General features: G+C 36.7%; 1 protein-coding gene across 5 annotated transcripts in view; it reads left to right on the forward strand.

Annotated features, from left to right (window-relative positions):
- The window catches only part of LOC139754161 (uncharacterized), a 448,889-nt gene that overhangs the window by 407,958 nt on the left and 33,431 nt on the right, over window positions 1-7,500 (forward strand). The window lies entirely within an intron of this gene.

Genomic DNA, 7,500 nt, shown 5'->3' on the forward strand with positions numbered 1-7,500 from the left:
CCAATAACTTCAGCGTCATTCTGGAGTTGTGGTTGTGGCTCACCTTCGTTTTCTTTGTTCACTGTTTTCCAGCGGTCTGTTTTCTCCCGCGTGCCTGCAGATGGCGCTGGCTTCGAGGGGGTAGAAGGACCTTAAAAATAATTAAATAATTCACTTCTAACCTCCTCAAGTGCTTTAAGTGAACGATTTCTTGTTTATTTAAGATAGTCTCTTAGTCTCTTCGCTTATCGCCTACAGCCTTGTCATTTTCGTTGGCTTCGAGATGTGTTCTGTGTGTCTATTTTGGCTGAATTTTCTGCGATAAGCTTCGGTGTATGAACGTATTAATACTTTATGTATGTCTTTTGTACCGCCAGCTTCTCATATATATATATATATATATATATATATATATATATATATATATATATATATATATATATATATATATATATATTCTTGGTTTTATTGGACGTGTTGATGGTCCACTGTATATAATATGTATTATCTGCATGATCCAGTGGTGTTTATTGTCTCGTATAATGGCCATTTATAAATACAATTAATCATTTGCTGTATGTATTTATATCGTTTCTGCAGTCAATGGACGCTGGTACAACAAGCCAGTAGTACGGTTATTGTGCAGTTGTATACTAAGTGGTACGTGTTCTTATTAAACATATATATATATACTGTCATTTTTTTTTAGTTTGACCTTGCAGGAAATATTACGTTTTCTGTTAAACGCTGAGTTGTGTACGTTTTCTTATTTAACCTGGCTGTATGTTGTACGTTTTCTTTTTTTTTTTCAGCTCATCAAACACTTGTGTTACATTTTCTAATGTGAGATGAAGTGATGCGTTTTCTGTCTAACTGTACGTGGAGTGATGTGTGTGTAATGTGTGAGGTTTTTATTTCCCAAACTGCAAGTTTAACTTCACTGTGCATGTTGAAATAATGGGTTTTACTCGCCAATTTCTCATTGTAACAGCATGATTAACCTCTTGATGTGGTAAGATTAACTTAAAACTTTAACTTGAAAGATGAAATATAATGTTCCATACTGTTATTTTATATACTGACTTTAGAACTTCATTTCAGCTTTATATATATATATATATATATATATATATATATATATATATATATATATATATATATATATATATATATATATACATCATTTGTAATAGAATTTTACTAACACATCAGAAATATGATTATCATAATGTCAGGTATTCTAGAAATTCCATTCATATTTCTCAGATGTTTTAATTATTTTATTTCTACGTTTGATTATGAGTGTTACATTTATGAGTACCATAATTTATATTTTTCTTTTTAGGTTGAATAGACATATGCATTCATGCTACTGTCTGGCTTATGGTTCTTAGGTATTGTTTTGAAAGAAATCTCATTTTCACACGCAATATTATATCATAAATGAGAGTAGGAAGATGTCTGCCTTCCTGCTGGGACCATATATACACAACTGTATCCTCTTGCATGGTTTGAGAATCTTCTTGAACACCTGATTAAATTGTTCATAGTTCAATTGGTGGTTATCAGTTTATATGTAGTATATATGACAGTTTTATAAGTCAAATTCCTTAAATAACCCACTAACCTCTCCTCCTTAAAATATATATATATATATATATATATATATATATATATATATATATATATATATATATATATATATATATATATACGGCTTATAGATATATTACTCATCAAACTAGATACAGAAATAGATTTCTCATAAATTTGGAATTATTTTTTTCAGTTTCATACGTTCCCGTGTGTTGACGTAAGAGACAAGGCGAAAAAAAAAAATTTTTTGCTTTTAGGAGACTAAAGAAATAATTTAGAAAATGGTTCCACGGGAAAGTGAGCTCATTGTAATGGGTGACGTGAAAGAACATGGAGGGGAAGGCTACAGGTGGGGATGGGGGGGTGTTTGGATCTCACGGGGGGGGGGGGGGGGGTAAGTTTAGGGAAGAACGCACAAGGGCGTTTATAAAATCTGTAGGAACTTAAAGGTATTATTATTATTAAAAGGTTGATCGTGGATTGTTTAGGAGAAAAACAAAAACAAAAAAAAAAGAAGAAATTTCTCCCACTGAACATTTTCGTTGTCGCGTTCCACTATCAAAAAGGGATTTCGATACTGCAGTGAAAAATCTGATGGCGTTTCGAGACGTGAGGGATGTAATCCCTCACGTTTTACAAAAAGGGATTATTTAGTAATCCTTTTCAGGATAGTAATAAATTCCCCCTGTGCGAGATTTCTCTGGTGATTTCCAAAGGAAGAAATTAATTCCCTTTTCAAACTCTCTCAGTTCAAACTAATCGTCGTAAATTCTGAGAGGGTAATCCTTTAATCTCTTGCGTGCTCAGCTGGGGGGGGGGATTTTTTACAGCCTCCTGTGTAAATTCCTCTTGTAAATCCCTTATGTAAACGAGACAGGACCCATTAGTAACAAGAAAGTAAACGAGAGCGTAATATCAATAAAGATATTAGTGTTTACAAGAGGATTGTGATTGTATATAACCTTATAGATTCTTTGACATGGAGTTATTTCATTTATTACCAGAGATGATCCTTTATAACTAGATTCGAAACGTCTTCGATTGTGACAGAAAAAAAAAAAATGTCTGCAAATGATTGTGGAAGAGAGAGTCGAAAATCCTTTAATGGATTGATTTCGTTCCGTAGGTCCACCAGTTTACACTGAAGATTCCCAGTGTTAGAATTTACCGAAGGGTCAGGTCAGAGGTTATGTTGTTCCCAAGGGTCTTACTGGGGTACACACAAGGGTCGTACCGTCGTGCTCAAGGGTCGTACCGTCGTGTTCAAGGGTCGTACCGTCGTGCTCAAGGGTCGTACCGTCGTGCTCAAGGATCGTACCGTCGTGCTCAAGGGTCGTACCGTCGTGTTCAAGGATCATACCGTCGTGCTTAAGGATCGTACCGTCGTGTTCAAGGGTCGTACCGTCGTGCTCAAGGGTCGTACCGTCGTGTTCAAGGGTCGTACCGTCGTGCTCAAGGGTCGTACCGTCGTGCTCAAGGATCGTACCGTCGTGCTTAAGGATCGTACCGTCGTGCTCAAGGATCGTACCGTCGTCCTCAAGGATCGTACCGTCGTGCTCAAGGGTCGTACCGTCGTGTTCAAGGATCGTACCGTCGTGCTTAAGGATCGTACCGTCGTGCTCAAGGATCGTACCGTCGTGCTCAAGGATCGTACCGTCATGCTCAAAGATCGTACCGTCGTGCTTAAGGATCGTACCGTCGTGCTCAAGGATCGTACCGTCGTGCTCAAGGATCGTACCGTCATGCTCAAAGATCGTACAGTCATGCTCAAGGATCGTACCGTCGTGCTCAAGGATCGTACCGTCGTGCTCAAGGATCGTACCGTCGTGCTCAAAGATCGTACCGTCATGCTCAAGGATCGTACCGTCGTGCTCAAGGATCGTGCCGTCGTGGTGTTCATAAGTCGTTCCCTCCCCTTAAAGGCTCCCCACATCAAATGTGCACAATATAACTGATATTGTCCTCCATTACTCAGACTACTGCAGTGTTACGAGACCTTCCAACATCGGTGAATAATCCATTTCCATGGCAGGGTAGAAATTAATGGCTTCTTAGGCGATCTATTTTGAGGAAAATATGTCACTGTTAAGCGGGAAGGTCGAGCAGGCATATAGATTAATGTAAGGGGGGAAAAAATAGTGGTGTGTGGTTGTACCACTGGACAATGCCGTTCCGCTGTTCTCCAAGCCCTCCACAGGAACGAACAGACGAGCGTCCAAACAGAATCGCGTAAAACTATCCCAAAATCCGTTTATTCTCACAAAGAAGGAGATTTCAGAGAATATTTGCAAAGATATAGAACATTTTTGCATAGATGCAGAACACACCTACAATATTTAATTGATCAGTATACATAGACAAACAGGCGGAGATAAAGACAAGGTTCTTATAACTTAAAAGACTCGCTCTTCTTCAGCTCTGCTGCAGCAGTAGTAGCGACCAGGCTCAGAGGAGCGCCCACATTCATATGTAAATAACCCGAGGAAATTTTTTACTCGAGAAGGGAAACTTAAAACTCTCTTAATGCAACATGGACGCTTCGTTCTCTCTCTCTCTCTCTCTCTCTCTCTCTCTCTCTCTCTCTCTCTCTCTCTCTCTCTCTCTCTCTCTCTCTCTGCCCACAAGAAAAAGTTAGGCCAGTGGATGAAAATTTAGAGGAAAAGAGGAGACGAGTGCATATTGGAAATGGAATGTATTCAAGATCAAAAGAAAAAAAAAAGAGAGAGTGAAGGAGAGATTGGAATGCAAGGGGATGATACGAAATGAAAAGATGAGAGTTCTGGGAACATGGGAACGAAGAGCGAGACATCTGCTGCCAGTGACAAGTGGAAATATTATATGAAACTATTTGATTTTGGCGAGAAACGAAGCAACATTAAATATCAGCAAACAAACTTCTTATTGTATGTGTCAATAATGTACTTCAATGCCAAACTTCATATTTTATATCAATACTAAACTTCATATTTTACATCAGTACTAAACTTCGTATTTTATATCAATGCTAAACTTTATATTTTATATCAATGCTAAACTTTATATTTTATATCAATTCTAAACTTTATATTTTATATCAGTCCTAAACTTTATATTTTATATCAATACTAAACTTTATATTATATATCAATTGTAAACTTTATATTTTATATACTAAATTTCATATTTTATATCACTTGTAAACTTTATATTTTATATCAATACTAAACTTCATGTTTTATATCAATACTAAACTTCATATTTTACATCAGTACTAAACTTCATATTTTATATCAATACTAAACTTTATATTTTATTTCAATACTGAACTTCATATTTTATATCAACACTAAACTTATGAATGAAAAATTACCTGAGTTTGGTACAAACAGAATCGCAATTTTTCCTAAACTTTAAAAACATTTATTCTGTATCGTACGTATTGCTGTACCTATACCCTAATTATTCCATATTTGTTATATAATTATTATTTGGATGGATTACAACCGTAAGTGCGTATCAATTATCACGACTTGAGAATTTATATACATAAACAGAAAACGTTAAACTCTTAACCCTGGCCCTTGATTAGAAACAGAATACTTTAAAGTCTTCCCAAAACCCGAAATACGAACATCTGAGTCTATATATTTCAAAACACAAATTCTTTTAGTAATAAACTTATCTGCGAAAAAGTTTTATTTTTTGGGGGGAGGGAGACAGAAATGATGACGGACACTAACATATTATTGCGAGGTTTTCAAAAGAGTGCGGACAACGGCTGATCCTGAAATAATGAGCAGTTCCAACAACACGTCCTTGTGTGTGTGTGTGTGTGTGTCAGGAAACAAAAGCCGATCGTTGTTCCCAGGAATAAACTCGCTGTTTTCTAAACTGGAATGTCATGTGGGGGGAAAAAAAAATCAGAAACGAGAAAAATATCGGTTTTGTAGGAGCTAAAAGGCTATAGAAAATGGAATGCTGTTCAGGAATAAACTCGCTGGTTTTCTAAACGAATGTCATGCGAAAAGATGTTTAGAAACGAGAAATATCGGTTTTGTAGGAGGTAAAGGCTATAGAAAATGGAATGCTGTTCAGGAATATACTCGTTTTCTAGACTAGAATGCGAAGTAAAGTCCTAAATCGGGAATCATAGAATATGTAAGTACTTAAGGCTATAGAAAATGAGATGTTTTTTCAGGAATATCTCGTATTTTTTGACTGGAATGTACAGTGAAACAAAAGACAAACACGAAAAAAAATAAATAAAACGAGATGTATAGATTCTTCAAGAGCAAAGGCCTGTAGAAAATGGATCGTTGTTCATGAAGAAACGCTTCTATGTGGAATTGTTCGTTAAAGAAAGAAAATAGAAACGAGAATTATAAGTTGGAAAATGACTGATAACTATAGAAAACGGAATACTCAGGAAGAAAGATCGTAAATGGTTAGGAAACAGAGCAGCTGATGACGATAGAAAATGCATAATTATCAGGGATGAATTCGCTTTATCTTATTTTAATGAAATTAAATGTATAAAGAGGGAAGTAGATGCTTTCAGAAATGAATTTTAAATTTGTAGACGATACGAACGATACAGAAAATGGAATACTTAAGAGAGGGTGTTAAAAAACAAACTTGTAAATGTGACTAAACTTATTATACAAAGGCCAAAGATGGATCTCACAGCCCAGAGTATGATGTACATGATACAGGCCTACAATTACAGGCTACAACGAGTGTTACAGAATCACAGTCTGCTAAGAATGTTCTAGAGTTACAGGCTGCAATAATGATCTAATTACAGGCTTACAAGACTCTTAAAAGAGTGGTTACAGGCTACAGGTCTCACGATAGCTCTACAGGTTACAGTATTCTTCTATAGATGTAGGCTACTCACATGGTCTTAGAGCAGCTACTGGATTCAAGATTGATGTATACATCGATCACAATTTTCTTCAAACATCACCTGTTTCATCATCCCCATAAAGCGGTTTCCTTTCTCCCAGTGCTACGTGTGTCATATTGAAATTATCAAGCCATTGAAATTGTTGTTAAGGTGGCCATGGCCACAATATTAATTCTACAGGAGCTACAGGCCACAATATTAATTCTACAGGAGCTACAGGCCACAATATTAGTTCTACAGGAGCTACAGGCCACAATATTAAAGATTGGTTCTACAGGAGCTACAGGCCACAATATTAGTTCTGTAGGAGCTACAGGCTGTAGCATTGGTTCTACAAGGGAGGGGCTTACAAGCCACAATGTTGGTAATGCATACACTAGAAGAGATGGTTTGTGGCAAACCACAGACAAACATGAAACAAGACTCGAGGGGTAAAATACAAGAATCAGAGAGAGGCGTTCCATATTACAGAAATTCCCAGCATCCACAGAATACAGGAACGACACAGAAACTACGAAAAAAAAAAGAATTATTCTGAGGTTACAGGACTGATCAAAAATACAAGCCATCAGAGTAGTCGAGAGCAGCCACAAGACTCAGTTGTAGCCTGTAGTATTGTAAGACTGGTTTATATGCTAAAAGAATGGTTTATGTCTATATGCTAAAAGAATGGTTTATGTCTATATGCTAAAAGAATGGTTTATATATGTGTGTGGTAAAAGAACGGGGCTACAGCTACAAGACATTAGAATTGGGTAGAGGAAAACGTAGTTTGCAGCGACAAGGTGTAGATAGATGTTGCTTTACGGAAACTATGTAAGATTTCTTCCCGTAAAGACAAAAAAAAAAAAAAGATACCGGAATAAAAAAAAGTACATGGCTAAAAAGAACGGCTAGACCTTTTTTTATTTTTTTTTTAACCCCACAAGACCTCTGTGAGAGAGAGAGAGAGAAGGGAAATCAATAAGCCGGGGGGGGAGGAGAAGCCGTTCCTCCTTCACTGGGAGGCGTATTTTCAATTTCACTGTGAGAGATGTGTG

The sequence above is a fragment of the Panulirus ornatus genome, chromosome 2, assembly GCF_036320965.1.
Source record: "Panulirus ornatus isolate Po-2019 chromosome 2, ASM3632096v1, whole genome shotgun sequence".
NCBI lineage: Eukaryota > Metazoa > Arthropoda > Malacostraca > Decapoda > Palinuridae > Panulirus > Panulirus ornatus.